General features: G+C 40.8%; 1 protein-coding gene across 1 annotated transcript in view; it reads left to right on the forward strand.

The window, feature by feature from the left end:
- The window catches only part of LOC106085877 (cGMP-specific 3',5'-cyclic phosphodiesterase), a 377,334-nt gene that overhangs the window by 199,201 nt on the left and 159,045 nt on the right, over positions 1-19,088 (forward strand). Inside the window, exon 4 of the mRNA XM_059363771.1 lies at positions 14,235-14,269. The gene's annotated coding sequence lies outside the window, so the exon portion shown is untranslated. The remainder of the gene's footprint in view (positions 1-14,234; positions 14,270-19,088) is intronic.

A 19,088-nucleotide genomic window follows, 5' to 3' on the forward strand; every position in this document is an offset into this window, starting at 1 on the left:
GACTATATGAAAAATCCGCAATTACTTTTTGGGCAACCCAATAATATTTTTAATAAATTTTTTTTTTGGGGGTAGGGTAGGGTGAGGTGGTTTGCCCTCTGACTCGTCCTTTCATTTGAGTACAATGTATTCTCGGTCATCCTACATGACAGTTTGGCGTTGTATTTATTGGGTGGAGAGCGTCGGTACCCCCGACGCTAAGAACTACACTACAGTTTATTTGAGTCTTTTACTGCCGTGATCTACTGTCCTGCGGAACGGTAGGACGTGACCCAGATACTTGATTCCTTATACCAACATTACATTCGAAGTACATTTTCATTAACCTTTCTTTTAATTGACATATTATCCCGATCGAACTACACGTCCTATTAAAGGGTATTTAGTGGTGAGACATTCCCAGACTCTGTTCTGACTGTGCATACCAGATTCGTAGTCAACTCGCAAAGACCTTTCATTCGATACCCATTTTGTGACGTTGGGCATTTATGCCCGTTTTGAGAGTTTTTGGGGTTAGGGAGGACCAAATTCTTATAACATATGTGTACTTACCCTCAGACACCATGGAAATATTTTTATTTTACTACTCTTAAATACCTTTCATTTGATACCCATATTGCCCAAAAACGACCACTCCTGTTGAGTGGTGCTTTTGGGGACGGGGCACACCCCCGACACCTAAGGTGACGTTTTTATGCCAAGTACATACTCTACTCTAAAGTACCTTTCATATGATATCCATATTGCCTAAAGCGGTAAAAGTGTCCTGTTGGGTAGTGTTTTTGGGGGGTGGGGGACCCTCCGACACTAAAGGTGACATTTTTATGCCAAGTTCGTACTCTACTTTTAAATACCTTTAATTTGATGCCCATATTGTCCCAATCGGAAAAAATGCCCGCTCGGATGAGTTTTGGGGTGGGGCGTCCCCCCAAGTTATTTGACTCCAAAATTTTATACTAACTTGTGTTTTGGGGTACCATGAGGTGTCACTTAAATCGATACACCCATCTCCGAGATCTCGCGTTTTTGAAAATTGTGGTAAGGGGGAGAGTCCGCCTCTTCCTTCGGAAATAAAAAATGAAGTACCCCATTTTTTACCGGGGGGTCAAGCTCTACAATCTATGAAAATTTCATGAAAATCGATTCAGCCGTTTTTGAGACAACAAACACACAAAGCGCAACAATTTAATTATACCCCCCACCATAGGATGGGGGTATACTCATTTCGTCATTCTGTTTATAACACCTCAAAATATGCGTCTGATACCCCATAAAGTATATATATTCTCGATCGTCAAGTCATTTTAAGTCGATCTAGCCATGTTCGTCCGTCTGTCTGTCGAAAGCACGCTAACTATCGAAGGAGTAAAGCTAGCCGCTTGAAATTTTGCACAAATACTTTCTGTTAGCGTAGGTCAGTTGGGATTGTAAATGGGCCAAATCGGTCCATGTTTTGAAAAAGCATATAAACCGATCTTGGCTCTTGATTTCTTGAGACTTTAGAGGGCGCAATTCTCGTCCAAATTGACTGGAATTTTGCAAGTAGTGTTTTGGTATCAGTTCCAACAACTGTGTTAAGTATTACTCAAATCGGTTTATAATCGAGTATAGCTGTGATATAAACCGATCATGGATCTTGACTTTTTGAGCCAATAGAGCGCACAATTCTCATCCGATTTGGCTAAAATTTTGCGTGAGGTGTAACTGTGCTAAGTAGGGCCCAAATCAGTACATAACCTGATATAGCTACCATATAAACCGATCTGGAATTTGACTTCTTTGGCCTCTAGAGGGCGCTATTTTCATTCGATTTGGCAGAAATTTCGTACAACGTCTTCTCTCATGACCTTCAAAATACGTGTCGAATATACAATTTTTTGAATCGATCAATAGTTTGATACAGCTCTCATATAAACCTATCTACCGATTTTTATTATACCCTCCACCATAAGATGGGGGTATACTAATTTCGTCATTATGTTTGTAACTACTCAAAATATTCGTCTGACACCCAATAAAGTATATATATTCTTGATCGTCGCGACATTTTATGTCAATCTAGCCATGTCCGTCCGTCTGTCCGTCTGTCCGTCCGTCCGTCTGTCTGGCGAAAGCACGCTAACTTCCGAAGGAGTAAAGCTAGCCGCTTGAAATTTTGCACAAATACTTCGTATTAGTGTAAGTCGGTTGGTATTGTAAATGGGCCATATTGGTCCACGTTTTGATATAGCTGTCATAAAAACCGATCTTGGGTCTTGACTTCTTGACTTCTTGAGCCTCTTGAGTGCGCAATTCTTATCCGATTTGGCTGAAATTTTGCAAGACGTATTTTATTCTTACATTCAACAACTGTGTCAAATAGGGTTCAAATCGGTTCATAACCTGATATAGCTGCCATATAAACCCATCTGGGATCTTGACTTCTTGAGACTCTAGAGGTCTCAATTATTATCCGATTTGCCTGAAATTTTGTACAACGGATTTTCTCATGACCGTCAACTTACGAGTTTATTATGGTCTGAATCGGTCTATAGCCCGATACAGCTCCTATATAATCGATCTCTCTATTTTGCTTCTTGAGCCGCCAAAGAGCGCAATTATTATTCGAGTTGGCTGACATTTTACACAGGTCTTCAACATATAATTTAATTGTGGTCCAAACCGGACCATATCTTGATATCGCTCTAATAGCAGAGCAAAACTTTTCTTATATCCTTTTTTTGCCTAAGAAGAGATGCCGGGAAAAGACCTCGACAAATGCGATCCATGGTGGAGGGTATATAAGATTCAGCCCGGCCGAACTTAGCACGCTTTTACTTGTTTAATTTAATTTTATTATTTGTTTATTTATTTTATTTTACTTTATTGTATTTTATTTAATTTAATTTTATATTATTTTGTTTCATATTTTATTGTATTCTACTTTACTTTAAATAAAATGTTGTATCAATTTTATCGATTTTCTTAGAAGCCTTCGTTGAGTGTTAGTTTCTTAATAGTACCCACTGTTTGCCATCAAAGCTTTGTATTGGAAACAATTCATTCTCAATAGCGTAACTACCACGACGTTTTTAAAAATAGCCATAACGCTTATCACACTTATTTTCCAATGGCATCATTAACCACGGTACCAAAGAGCGAGCATTGTTGTACACTCCCAACCAGGATGGATACTTTCGTGGCAATGTATTTGATTGTCACATCGCGTTTATCGTCAATGTATGAATCAGACTGGCAAGCAGTCACACACAGATACAGGCTACACACCTACACACACTCACACTCGCAAGCATCAAACCATAAGAATTCATGTCATTGGCCCTAAAGCAAATATTTAACCAAAAATTTTGGAAGGATGTTGAAAAATGAATACAATTAACATCAAATCACTGTGACAATTCACTGTGTGTGATGATGGTAGGGCATTGTTGGTTAGGCATTGCCAGCACCCACACAAAAAAGTTCCCCCGCAAAGTATAATCAACAATGACAATATTCTGCAAAAAGAGAAATTAAACAAAGCCAAAGGAAAATAAATGTCTTTTGGAACATTTTGCGACAATTAATCACAATCATTGGTATAGTCAATGTTTTGTGAAATTGTTAACAAATTAGTTAAATATTTATTAGACGCTTTTATTTAGAATACAAAGTTTTTTTCATTCTTGTTTGGCCTATTTTTTAAAGTATTATATTTTGCCTTGTTTACAAATTTAAACAAGATTTCATAACAAATTCACAGGCTTTTGCATTTGAATTTTCAAAAGACACAGAAATTCGAATTTTTTCCAGTTAGATTAAAAATTCATTAAAACATAGAATTGGGGCGGAAGATTGTAAGGACAGTGAAAAACTCTAGGCCGTGAAATCCCTGTACAAATTTTAACAAGTAAAAGCTTGATAAGTTCGACCGGGCCGAAAAAGTCAAATCGGGAGATCAGTTTATATGGGGTTATGTCAGGTTATTGACCGATTTGGACGATACTAAGCAAAGTCTTGGAAGTCATAACGGAATACTACATGGAAAATTTCAGCCAAATCGGACAAAAATTGCGGCTCGTAGAGGCTCAAGAAGTCAAATCGGGAAATCGGATTATATGGGAGCTATATCCAGATCTAAACCGATATGGCCCATTTGTAATCTCAAATGACCTACATCAATATTAAGTATCTGTGAAATATTTTAAGCGGCTGGCGAACGGACGGACATGGCTAGATCGACTCAGAGCGTGGTGACGATCTATATATACCTTATGGGGTTGTCATCGATTTCATTCCGAATTGACTCGGACACTTCTATTAAGATGGTAGCGCAACTATGACCAGCGCGGAAGCCCGCCAGCATAGCCGTCAATAATGATGTACGATCGAGATATCCCGCAATCTGGCAGTTTATTATCTTTTCGAAAACCTTAGAAACGCATGATAATATCGCTTTCGGTTGGAATTCCGTATTAGATTTAGGAACGGGAATAATTCTAGCATATTTCCAAGAAGTGGAATATATACAAGAAGTCAAGATATTGTTATAAATATAGACAAAAAGAGGCAGTAGGCGAGGGAGAAGTATCCCTATGAATCTAGGGTCAATACCGTCAGATCTGCAGCTTCGTGGAGGATACATCTGAGGCCTTTAAGCTAAGGAATATTCTGTCCTTGAGACCTATTACGGTGAGGTATATTCAAAAGTCAGAGAATGTATGGACAATGTCCAGTGAGAAAATACTAGAACTACTCGTTGATACACATTTCCCGGGAAATTCTCCAACGGACAACGTGGCGCCACAAGAGCTAGTCACTGGTATGCATTCATCGGAGGCCATTAGGGAAATTGTGTCTGAGCCGAAAATCCTTTGGGCGATAAGAACTTTCGGCTCCTTTCAGTCGCCAGGCCCTGATGATGTATCACCGGTTGAATTACAAGCTGTGTCTGCATGCATTCATCGGAAATTGTGTCTGAGCCGAAAATCCTTTGGGCGTTAAGAAGTTTCGGCTCCTTTAAGTCGCCAGGCCCGGATGATGTATCACTGGTTGAATTACAAGCTGTGTCTGATAGACTGGTTCCCTGGCTTAGGGAGATATACTCTGCTTGTATCAGCATGTCATATATACCTGTGGAATAGAGGGACACGAAGGTCATTTTCATTCCGAAAGCAGGAAAACCCTACCACACGAAGCCGAAAGATTTTCGTCCTATTAGTATGTCATCCTTTATGCTGAAGACTCTTGAGAGGTTGATAGAAACATATCTTAGGGCAAAAATCCCTACAGATTGCCTGTCGCGGCAGCAGCATGCGCAAAGTAAAGACAAATCTACTGAAACAGCCCTTCACGACCTAGTCGGCTACATAGAGGGTTCTCTCGCTGTCAAGGTATATACAATGGTAGCATTTCTTGACATTGAAGGTGTTTTCAATAATGTAAAACCGTGTCAATCATGAAGGAGTTCTAGGTACACAGAAAAAATAACTCTTAGAAAAAACTAACTACGAAATTTGTATGCGAACTATAAATTCTCAACGAATTTTTGCATTGGATCGAAGACATTATTTGTTGAAGTACGAAAGTTAGTCTCTACAACCATGTAGCGCATAAAACTCCCATGCCATTCATGACTTGCAAAACACAGGTTCGAGTCCACCGGTCGGTCAAAAAAAAAAATTCAAAACTTATGTATGTATTGCTGTTGTTGTTATATGTTGGCTTGCAAAGAGTGCCTTTCAACAACAAATTTTTACTTTGGGTTGTTGAAATACAAAATAAATTGTTGCAGGAAAATTAACAATTTTCGTAGTTGTTTTTTCGACCAAAGTTGTTGTGTTTCAAAATTATTTTTATCTATGCATCAACTCTACCGTAAGAAAGTTTATTAATAACTTACTTACTAAATGATGCGTTACGGCAGCCTTATGATCTGTGGATCTAAAAAGATGGGTCAGTAGAGAAACGCCTAAAGGAAGTGTACTGTCTTCTCTACATTGGAATATGGCCACTAACAATATATTATTATACTTCTATACGGATGGTTCCAAACTAAACGACCAGGTGGGCTTTGAGGTGTACTTTAAAGATCTAAAACTGGTCATATCGAAAAGGTTACCCAACCACCGCAGTGTGTCTCAAGAGGAGATCCTTGCAATTAAGGAAGTGGTGGATACGCTAAGATATGATGTCTTAACGAGGATTGGCATAAATATCTTCTCAGGCAGCCACTAACTCCTTGGAGAACGCATATCTGAACACAAAACCGCCCACGACGGTCGCAGATCTTTCCCAACGAGATGGCTGAACAGTTCAAAATTCACTTGTGCTGGCTGCCGGGCCACACGGACCTCCCAGGAAATTGAAAAGCAGACGAGCTTGCGAGACTAGGAACTACCCCAGACATTCCAGGGATACCGGAATCTGTGGGTATACCTCTATCGACATGTAAGCTAAGTTTTCAGGACCAGGCCCGAAGGGCAACGAATGATAGATGGTCACAAATAGGGGGCTGTGAGCATTCCAAAACTATGTGGCCTCATCTAGACTTGAAGAGGTCTACTGCTTTGCTGACGTTGGCAAGAACAGACGTCTCAGTCATTGTGTCCGTTATGACAGGTCACTGTCTAATTCGAAAACCTGCTGACAGACTGGAGGTTGCCAACAACGACTTTTACAGAAGCTGTAAGGACATCGAAGAAGAAGAGACTATGGAACACCTTCTGTGTGTATGTCCCGCACTAGCACTCAGTAGGGGTTCCACTTTAGAATCTCCTTTCTTTGAGAACCTGTCTGGTTTGGTGGATGTGAACATTCGCAAATTATTGGGCTTTTCAAAGCGATCTGGATGGTTCAACGGTAGGAACTAGAAGGCATCTTCCCTCTTCTGTTCCTGTGGTATCACAATAGACGAAAACGTCTAAGTGAGTCTGATGTCAGACTGCCACTTAAACCTAGCCTAACCGTCAGATCCGATGGCATTCGATTTAGCCTGCGCAAAACTTATTGTTTCATTTTAAATCCATAATAGTCGCCAATTCCTTGTTATTTCAACTTTCAATGCTATATTTATAACATCAATTTAGTACAGAAAGTAAGTAAGTCCTGCAAGAGATGTCTGGCTTTAAAATAAAATGTTTACAAATATCCTTTCTATGGCTATGGATGATTTGTTCAATTATTAATATAGCACTCTTAATTTTAATCAGTTCATATTTAAAGATAGAGCTTCGCCGTCACCACAACCAAATGTGAAGGGAAAAGTTTGGTATCATTATTACAAAATGAAATAAAATTTTCATTGATTTTACTTTGCCATGTTGGCGTACTCATTTGCATTCTTTCTCCGTTTAAATACTCCCAATATTAGAATTTAAATTGTGTTAGCGTAATTCACTGTACTTGGCAATTCAAACAAATCCCAAGTAACTTAGCATAATGAACATTATGATGCTATAATTACATTCATATTCACAAGCATTCATTTCCGTTCATATACATTCGATGTACAACATCCTTGTACGTTGTGCTCTGACTTACGCTGCTGCGTATGTATGGATGTGTCTGTTGCGGCTGTAGTTGTTCAATGTCGTTGTCGCTGGTGTTGTTGTCGCTGCTGCTTCTACATCTGCTGTTGCGGTGCTTGTTCGCTGTCTCCTGCGGTCCTTGTGTTGTTCGTTCATTGGCAAAAGTCTAAACAAGCAAAGACATGTACTCATTAGGATAATTATTTCTCAGCATATATCACATTAAATTCATTCATTCATTCGTTTGTTCGTTCGTTCGTTCAGTCGAACCAAGGATATGTTTTGCCTTTAGCTATCGGTGCTAACATCGTCCAACATGTTGGCCACCATCACCACCACTATTGTCCCTCCTCTATGGCCTGAGCTTCCTGTGAAATGGGAACAACATCATCTGTATTCCTTTGGCTTTTAGTTTTATTTGTACCGGGTTCACAGGCCATGGCTCGGTGAGACTGAGTGTAGGAGAAAGTTTGTATGTGTGTGTGTTTTATGTGTGAGGCATGTGATTGTGTGTTTTAATTGCATTCGGTTGAGTGTATAACGTTCTACCGATTATTCAATAGTTTCTATAATACACACGAAGAAAGAATGTCAATTGGGGTTGTCATGGTTTTTAAGACCTCGTTGAACTAAATATTACAAATGATGGTGTTTATAAAGAATAAAAAAATCAAAAAAAACTAAAAATCTATCTATATATATAAAAATGAATTTGTGTTTGTTTGTATGTATGTTTGAATGTTTGTATGTTTGTTTGTTTGTGGGTTTGTTTGTTTGTGGGTTTGTTTGTTTGTTCCGTATAAACTCAAAAATAGCTGAACCGATAACCTTGAAATTTTTACAGATTGTGTAGGTTGGTCTGGAAGGAAACATAGGCTATATAATTTTTTGATATCGGGGCGAGGGCGGACCCTCCCCCTTACCCAAAAATAAAAGTGGACCGATCGAAACAATATGGGATTCAAATGAGGGGTATTCAAGAGTAGAGCACGAATTGCATGATAAAAGTTGGGTCTAGATGCCTGGGGGGCCGCCACAGCCCCAAAACCCCTTAAAATAGGTTTATTTGACAATCATGACAATATAGGACTCAAATGAAAGGTATTCGGGAGTAGATTACGAATATGGTCAAGAAGTAGGCAAAGGCTTTATTATTCATTGATAACAGAAGGGGGCGGACCCTCCGCCGTTACCCCAAAAACCCCACCTAAAATCAAAAGTGAACCAATAAGGACAATATGGGTATCGAATGAAAAGTATTCGGGAGCAGATAACGAATCTGGTATACAAATTCATGTCGAATTATAGGGGGTCACCTCACCTCCACAAAAACGGCCAAAATGGGCACATTAGCCAATCACGGATATATGTGGCTCGGTTTGTTTGTCCAGTATAGACTGAAAAACGCCAGAACCGATTTTTTCGAAATTTTCGCAAATTGTGTAGGGTGATCTGGATAGACTGAAAAACGGCAGAACCGATTTTCTTGAAATTTTCGCATATTGTGTGGGGTGGTCTGGAGGGAAACATTGGTATATAATTTTTCGATATCGCACGGGGGACGGACCTTCCCCTTTATGCCAAAAACACAACCCCAAATCAAAAGTGGACCAATGCGTGGGGACAAAATTGGTATCAAATGAAAGGTATTGGAGAGTAGAATACGAATAAGGTATTTTAATTTGAGTCTAAGTACCCATCGGGCCGCCCCAACACCAAAACTCCCCCAAACAGACTTATTGGACGTTCATTTCAATATGAGGCTCAAACGAAAGGTATAAGGGAGTAGATTTCGAATTTGGCATACGAAATCAGATCGAAGTATAGGGGTTCACGCCACCCCTCAAAAACACCATTAGACCCATTATGACTATATGATAAATGGCTGAACCGATTTTCTTAAAATGTTCATAGATTGTGTACGTTTGTCTGGAATTTTAATAATTTTTAGATATCGGGTGGAGGCGAACCCTCCCCCTTACCCTGAAAACGCCACCCATATCCGAAAGTGGTCCGATGGGCACAATAAGGGTATAAAATGAAAGGTATTGGAGACCAGAAAAAGAAATATGGTATTAAAATTTTCTCTAAATAGATATATTCGAAGTTCATGTCAGTATGGGACTCATATCAAAAGTATTAGGCAGTAGATTACAAAAATGGCATAAAACATTAGGTCCAAGTAACGGGAGGTTGCCCACCCCCAAATACCCCCAAATGGACATATTAGCCGACCATGGCTATATGGGACTTAAATGAAAGGTATTAGGGAGTAGATTACGAATATGACATTAAAATTTCCGGCGCTTTTCCTCCTAAAGATACATCAAATGTGTCATTTGACCCATTATTACAATATGGGACTCAAATGAAAGATATTTCAGAGTAGAAAACAAATTTCATATCCAACTTTGGAGCCAATTGTTTTGGGGTACGCCCTAAAGCACCCCCTAAACTGAATTTCATTTCCGTTGGGAATAAAGAACGAATTTGATATAAATTTTCAGTGCAAATTGCCGGTTCATATTTACCGGCCATGGCAATATGGGGCTCAAATTAAAGGGATTCGGAAGTGCAGCACGATATTGATATCCATATTATTCTGCAGGACATATGGATATCAAATGAAAGCTATTTAAAGGTAGAGTCCAATTCTGATATAAAAATGTGTTCCATGGTGCCTGAGACTACTTCCCACCCCCCGAAACCTCTCAACACGACATACGGGTATCAAAAGAAAGATGTCTAGAAGCTAAGTACACATATGTTATAAGAATTTGGTCCAAGATGTCTTCGGGGCCTTCCCAACCCCAAAAACCCCCAAATCGGGCATAAATGTCCAACGTCACAAAATGGGCATCGAATAAAAGGTCTTTCGGAGTTAACTACGAATCTGGTATACACATTTAGGACAGAGTGTGGGAACGGCCCACCCACTAAATACCCTTCAATAGGACGTTAGTACGGCCGGGATAATATGCCAATTCAAAGAAAAGTCTATGACAGTATATTTCGAATCTAATGTTGCTATAAGGATTCACCGTTCCGCAGGACATGTAGATTCCGATAGTAAAAGACTCAAACAAATTGTCGTTTGGTTCTTAGCGTCGGGGGGACCGACCATTTCCACTTGGAGAATAAATTGTACTCAAATGAAAGGACATGTCAGAGGGCAATCCTCCTCCCCCTATCCTACCCAAATAAAAAGGAATTAAAAATAATATATGAAGGCCAATCAGGATAGAATAGGACCGAAATAAAAGGTATTTGGTAGTAGGGAACAATGTTTACCCTCAAATTGGGATGGACACAGGAGGACCTGCGGATCTTTTAGAATGTGGTATTCCAAGTGGTAGATTTGAAATATGATTTTGAATGTAAATAATCAACACAAAAAAAAAAATGAATAAGTGTGAATCTGAACGAGACCCGTAGCCCTGAATATCTTGATAGCCACCTTCAGAGTGCTTGACATTATGGGGCTTAAACATATCGCGCTATAACACGATGCTGATATTACATCAAGGTCCGCCTCTAATTTCCCTTCAAATCGGTCAGGATTACCTACTATAGCGATAAATATTAGGTATTTGATGGTGGAAAACGAATTTGATATCCAATTTTGAGGCCAAATGTTTGGGGGTCGTGCCACCCCATAAACTCCTCCAAAAACAATGGCAATTGGGGCTCAAATAAAATAAATTTGAGAGCAGATCACGATGCTGATATTTCTTCAGGGCTAAGTACGTGAGTGGCCGTCCCACCCTGCATACCCCTCAAACTGGACATATTTGTGGATTATGGCAAAAAGGGACTCAAATCTGTATATGTTTCATGGCCAAGTGTTTCAGGGACGCCATACCGACCGGAGTGGAGTATGAATCTGATATCCACCTTCGAGGCAAAGAGTTTGGCTCCGCCAAATCCAAAAGAATGAAGTAGACCTAACATCCAAAGCACCCCTGAAGAGGACTTATTTCCTGACGTGACTGTATAGGGCTCAGATGAAATCAGAGAGTGAAGGAAGCGTAGCGGGGCGAGCCCTGTTCAGCTAGTCTTATATCTTATAAATAAAAATCAATTTGTGTTTGTTTGTATGTTTGTGTGTTCCTTATAGACTCAGAAACGGCTGAACCGATTTTCTTGAAATTTTCCCAGATGGTGCATAATGACCCCTTGGTGAAAATAAGGTACTAAATTTTTTTGATATTGAAGGGGGGGCGGACCCTTCACCTTATCCAAATTTTCAGAAACGCCAGATCTCGAAGATGGGTGGTGCGATTTAAGCGAAATTTTGTGTACTCTCATATAGTACCCTAAAAATTCAAATTTGTATCCAAATTTCGGATGGGATACCTAGGAGGGCTGCCCCACCCTAAAACCTACCAAATATATATTTAGACCAATCACGACAATATGGGACTCAAATGAAAGATATTAAGGATAAGAAAACGGATCTGATATCCAATTGTCGGACCAATTGCTAGGGGGACCACCCTAAGCCCCAAAACATCCCTAAATCGGACATATTTACCGACCATGCCAATATGGGACTCAAATGAAAGGTATTTCCGAGTAGAATACGAATCTGATATCCAAATGTGGGACCACCTTTCTGGGGGTCTACATCTTTCCCAAAACACCCCCCAAACAGGACTTATATACTGACCATGGGAATATGGGGCTTAAATAAAAGGTATTCGAGTGTAGAATTCGAATCTGATATCCAAATATGGGACCAAATGTTTGGGGGCCGCCTCTCACCAAAAACATCACCCAAAGGGGACAAATTTACGACCATAGCAATATGGGGCTCAAATGAAAGGTCTTTGGGAGTAAAGCACAAATTTGATATCAATATTCGTGAAAAGTGTCTATAGGGCCACCCCACTCCCACAACACCACCCAAATAGTAAGTATTTTCTGACTATTGCAATATGGGGCTGAAATAAGAGGGATTTTAAAGTGGAACATGAATCTGATATATATTTTCAAGGCCAACTCACTGAGTGGCCGCCCATCCCCCAAAACACCCCCCAAGCCGGTCATGTTTGCCGACTATGGAAATATGGGGCTCAAATTAAAGGTATGTGGAAGTAGACCACGTATCTGATATTAACATTAGGGGCCAACTGTCTAGCGGACGTCCCACCACCATAACAACACCCAAATAGGACGTATTTGCCCACCAAGACAATTTGGGTCTTAAAGAGAGTCGAACTAAATATTCATAGTTTTTAGGGTCAATACCCCAAACCGGACATATTTTCAGACTTTTGCAATAAGGAGTTTAAATGAGATTAGAAAACGAATTTGATATCCAATTTTGAGGGCAATGAGGGTTCAAATAAATGATATATAGATACATGAGAATAGAGCACGTTGCTGATATATTTTCAGGGCTTATTGTTTGGGGGACCACTCCAATCACCAAAACGCCTCTAAATCGGGAATATTTACCAACCATGTCAATGTGGAGCTTAAATGGAAGGTAGTGGGGGGTAGAGCAAGAAATGATACCCATTTTCGAAACGATTTTTCTGGTCTGGTCCTTTCCCCAAATACCCCACATACAGCTATTTTTTAGTGACCATCGCAATATGCGGCTCAAATATAGGTATTTGGGAGTATAATACGAATTTGATATCCAAATGCAAGACCATGTATTTAGGTCATCACCCCTTTCCCGAAACACCCCCAAAGGGAAAAAACATTTTTCGACCATGCCAATATGTGGCTCAAATGAGAGGTATTTGAGATTAGAAAACGATTTTAATAACCTATTTTGGGGCCATGTATTTGGGGGACGCCTCATCCTGTAAACTGCTCCTAAGCCAATGGCAATACGGGGTTTAAATAAATGGTATTTGATATTTTTCAGGTCCAAGTGTCTGGGGGACCACCTCTCCCCCGAAAACACCACTAAATCAGACATCATGAGAATATCGGGCTGAATTGAAATATTTTAAGAATAGAGTACACCTTACGTCCAAGCTTAAATTCGTAGACCAATAAAGATCATATGGGATTCAGATAAAGGCACTTAGTCAAGCGATATACTATTTTCGTAGCATTTCACTAAAAGATCTTTAATTGTCGAAAATAAATATTTTCTAAAATAATTTGCATCCCTTCAAACTTTGTCATTATGTCTGCTGCACCTTGAAATATTGGTGTAAGACCCTGTTATGTAACAACACGATCAGACCATCCATCAATCTTTGTACAATATCTGTCGGAAGCCTGTCTAAAAAGTTATTGTTTTGCCTTTGGAAATGTTGAACAAAAATTTTAGCTTTTTTTCTCCCAGTGCCTATCCATATCATCAGCATTTACATGTCGATGCCATTTGTCCTGCAAATTTCATTTTCACTGCAAGACCACATGCTGTTCCTTCCTATTTCATTGATTAATTCAGGGGTCACAAGAACTCCCAGAAGAAATACCATTTAGAATTTGTAACTTCTGTAGCAAAGATGTGATGTATCGGAATGACAGAATTGGTCGGTCGGCTTGACGCCAAATATGATTAGGCTCTTGTGTCTCCGGAAATTTCTTGTGAGTGTGTGTATGTGTGATTGGTTGTGTTCAATCTAATTACTATTCACAATGCGATTTAGATTCGTATTGAATTTGTTCAAAGTTAGCTGGACACTTGTACTAAATGAAAGCAATCTTATATTTAGTCCATTTCAATTAATTCCAATTTGTATTCGTATTTTGCAGCATAACACGACATTCGGGGACTTGTGTGGTTTCTGGTAAGTTTAAATATACTTGCATAGATATTTAATAATTAAGGACTATATGCTACGGAAGAAGAAGGAGCTTATTTAAATTCAAATTTATTAATAAGTGGGAGGTATGTCAAAAGGTTGTTGTTGTTGTAGCAGGTTGCGTCCACACAGATCTAAGTCTGGGTCGAGTGGGTCTGGCTGGGCACCTAAGCAGGTGACGTGTGCCGTGTGGTCGCACGGCACACGTCACCTGCTTAGGTGCCCAGCCAGATCGGGACATACATCTTGCACGTCGGCATCAATCCCGGCTCTGTAGGAGTTGAGGCAGCTGCATCTGCCGGAACGTGATTGAGCCAGAACCATTCTGGTTTCCCGAGGGAGGTCAATTTCTTCAGGTGCAATAGGAGGCGGTCGTTCTCCAAGGACTACATTCACCCGGTAAGCATTTACCGCATCTGCTACCGTGTCTACATGAATGTTTTCTAGACCTGCTTGATATGCCGCTTGATCTAGAGATTCTCTCTTGTAGCGCTCCACCTCACGCTCTAGATCAAGTAGTGGCTGGTCGGTGGCTACCTATCCACAAGATGATGATTTGTATGGTCTCTGCGATAACAGCCCAAAAGGTATTGCTAAGACAGCAAATAGTTATGTCTTCGTACTGGTAGGATCTTTGTCTCCTGATGGACATAGTCCACATGAGAACTGAGAAGGCAGCCCGTCGTAGTTCGGAAGGCGGCATTCTGACAGATCTGATTATTTTTTTACTGCGTGTCACATAGCTGGCAAGACCACACTGGCGCTGCATAACTTACCAAAGACCGGCCAATTGCTTTTATACGAGGTCAACAAGGTTCCGTTGTCTGCACCCCAAGTGCTCCCAGCAAGTAACGTGGAAGACCTTGTTTCTCCTTTTGACTTTATGGCAAATTGCTGTGGCATGTGGGGACGCCAAGTATTTTGGGACACTTGATGGTCGGAATCATTTCTCCATCACAGTAAGCTCAGTATTCCCCTCACGCGTATTTGTAGAGAACAATGTGGCTAAAGATTTGATGGCAGATATCTTCAGATTTCTTGCAGCGAAATATGAGGCAAGTTCGTTAAAGTAGACGTTGAACCTATCGCAGATGTCATCAATGGGGGGCCTGATGCCATGATCGTACAATCGTCCGCATATGATACAATCTCTATGTCGTCTGGAGGGGGTGGAATGGAGAATAGGTAGAGGTTGAGCAGTGCCGGAGATATCACCCCACCTTAGGGAACTCCCTGTTTCACTTTACGGTGCTTCGACTTCGACTTATCCCTAAATTCCACCAACAAGTGGCGACCACGTCCTGGCTAGAGGGACGCGCTGCCGATGTCCTCAAATAGTTTGGCAGTTTGGCTGACCGAATGTCGAATGCCTTCGATAGGTCCAGTGCCACGAGGACCGTCCTATCACATGGCCTGGGCTGGTTGAAGCCACGACAAATGTGTGCGGTGATGGCATGCAAAACAGTTGTTGTTCTATGCAGTCTTCCAAATCCATGTTGATACTCGACGAATGGAAATTCTCCTACGAGGCTCGGGAGGAGTAATGCCTCAAGCGTCTTTGCCACTGGTGAGAGAAGGGAGATCGGTCAGTACGACTCCCCCAAACTCGGGTCTTTTCCAAGCTTCAGTAGCGGGATCACTCTGCCCATTTTCCAGTCATAGGGAACTATTTGAGTGTTCAAACCCATGTTAAGGACAGTAGTAAGGAACTTAAATCCAGATTCTTCAACATCAATGTAGAAATTCCGTCGGGGCCCAACGCCTTGGATGATTTGGAGCCACGGATGACATTCGTAACTTCGCCCACGGTAAATTGTGATGGCTCAGAGACCACGGATGCGGCGAATGGCTCTCCTCCTTGCCCTGTCGCTCTCGGGATGGGCAAGAAATTTACGGTTGAACAACCTGGCGCAACTCTTCGGATCTGTAACGGTTACTTCGCCAAAAGTGACTGATGTCCTGTCATCCCGTCTACCGGGGATCGAGAGTGACTTAACAAAAGACCACAGCTAGCCTAAACCGGTTCCTAAGTTAAATTCCGCCCATGTTCGTTGACTACCCTGTTTATTTCCAAATTCAGCTCGCTGATTCTGAGGTTAGTGGAGTACATACAACAAATCTCATCCCGTTCGTCTGCGAGTACCACTGCCTGCGCCGGGGAATTGGGCCGCACTTGGGATATTTGACCGGCTGGTATAAAGCGAGCGGATGCTGCGGTAATGATGTCTCAGAATTTCCTCTTGGCAACTAGCACATCCGAGGGGGGTGGCAGTTCACTGAAGCGGCGATTGGTATACTCTCTGAAGCTAGCCCAATCGGCCGTCTTCTGATTGATAAACGTATGGCGCTCAGAGGTTATGAAGTCGGGTGGTCGGTCGATGGTGAGAGTTGTGGAGAGGTGGTCTGACCCCAAAAAGATGACGTCACCATACCTGGCAAGTATGTTTAGAAAAAGTCACTGTGCAAAATGTAAATCAAATCGGGCGGTAAATGCGCTTTCTAGAGCCTCAATAAGTCAAATCGGGAGATCGTTTTATATGGGAGCTATATCAGGTTATAGACCAATTTTAACCATACTTAGCACAGGATTTGGACTGTACTTGACACAGTTGTTGGAAGTCATAACAGAACAGTACGTGCAAAATTGCATCCAAATCGGACAAAAATTGCGGCTTCCAGGGGCTCAAGAAGTCAAAAAAAATCCAAACATGAACCGATATGGTCCATGATTAGGAACGAATCAGCGATAGGATGCACTACTGACGTTAGGATGCGAGCAAATCAGCGTTAGAATACGCACGAGTCACATTATTTATGGTACCAACGGATCCGTCAGTGAGGATGCGAACAAATCGCGTTATTCGGTGACGAAATCCTAGGGCTTCGAGAATTTCTGAGTGCAGGCTATGCCACACGTCTTACTATTCTGTCTGCTCAACGACTCATGACCAGCCTTAGAAGGATGTGACATTAAGTAGCAATTGCTACATCAACCAAGTGATAATTAAATGCCACTTGTCTTGTTAATATAGATATCGAATAACGACAATCAATGCGAGTACCTGTGCCAATAAGCGAAATGCCCATTTTTATGCCCGACCCCATGCCCTTTACATTGGTGCGTCCGTTCATCACTTGTACTGCAACCAATATAAGTATGAATGGCTGAATGGCCGGACATGCGTATTTTTGTAAACAAATGTGTTTAGCATGCTGGCTGGCCGGTCGTGACGATCGCATCCCCATTTGTGTGTCAATGTGTGTATGAATGGTTGTGTGACTGGACCATGCGTATTTATGTAGACAAATGTGTCTATAGACATGTCGACTGGACATGTCTAACGTATGTATGAATAGTTGTATGGGCGATTAATGTGAACATCAGCGAATGGTTATCACGTCACAGTGGAAAGAAACAAAACGATAGCACAGTGGCCAGGATTGTCGTAAAATGTAATTCATTACGTCATATATAAAATGAATAGAGGTCTACTAATGAAGCACAGTGGGCAAGATAAAATATCATGTACAAGTCCAAATGTAAACGTTGCAATACTTCTAACTGAGGCCAACGTAGCGCAGAGTTTAGCATGTCCGCCTATGATGATGAACAACTGGGTTCCTGCAAATCGGAAAACATTTACAGCGCTGGTTATCCTCTGCTTCTGCTGCCAACATTTGTGTGGTACTGTACCATTGAGTATGACAGCCATATAAACCCTATCTCCAAAGAGGAGTCGCACTGCTGCAAGCCCTTCGGACCCCGCTATAAGAAGCAGGTCCCTTATCATTGAACTTAAACTTGAATCGTACAGCACCTATTTGTGAAAAGTTTTCTCCTGTTCATTTATGTTCATGGGCCAATTTCCATTCCATCTAACTGATGTAGGTCGTTGAGGATTGTGAATGAGACATATCGGTTCAGATTAAGATAAAGCTCCCATACAAAGTTATTCTTTTATTTGACTTGTCCCTTGAAGCCCTATCTGATTTAGCTAAAACTTGGTATAAAAATTACATTTGAACTCTCCAACACTCACATCAACACTCACCGAAATATATCCAAGATATTACTCCCACTTTTGTGAAGTACGCCTAAGCATTTCAATACTCACACTTAAAATTTCCCTCATATAGGCCAAGAATCAATCCATCAATATGATTACACAGTTTTATTTTTATACCCACCACCGTAGGATAGGGGGTACATTAATTTAGTCATTCCGTTTGCAACAAATCGAAATATGAATTTCCGACCCTACAAAGTATAAATATTTCGGATCGACATAAAATTCTAAGACGATTTAACGATGTCCGTGTGTCTGTCCGTCCGTCGGTCCGTCCGTCTGACCTAATCACTCTAGAGCCTTCAAAAATTGAGATATTGAGCTGAAATTTGGCACAGATACGTATTTTTAATGCACGCTGGTTAAGTTCTTGAACGGACCAAATCGTACCATATTTGGATATAGCTGCTATATAGACCGATTTTCCGATATTGGGTCCAATGCCCATAAAAACTTTATTTTTCATCCGATTTTGCTAAAATTTGAAACAGTTAGTAGCTTAAAGCCTACCGACAAATGACCCAAATAAGGTTCAGATCGGACTATATTTAGATATAGCTGTCATATAGACCGATCTCCCGATAAAGGGTCTGAAGACCATAAAAGCTTTATTTTTAATCCGATTTTGCTGAAATTTAAAACAGTGGGTTATTTTAAGTCCCCCAACATCTGACCTAAATATAATTCAGATCGGACTATATTTAGATATAGCTGTCATATAGACCGATCTTCCGATA

Source organism: Stomoxys calcitrans, chromosome 2, assembly GCF_963082655.1.
Source record: "Stomoxys calcitrans chromosome 2, idStoCalc2.1, whole genome shotgun sequence".
NCBI lineage: Eukaryota > Metazoa > Arthropoda > Insecta > Diptera > Muscidae > Stomoxys > Stomoxys calcitrans.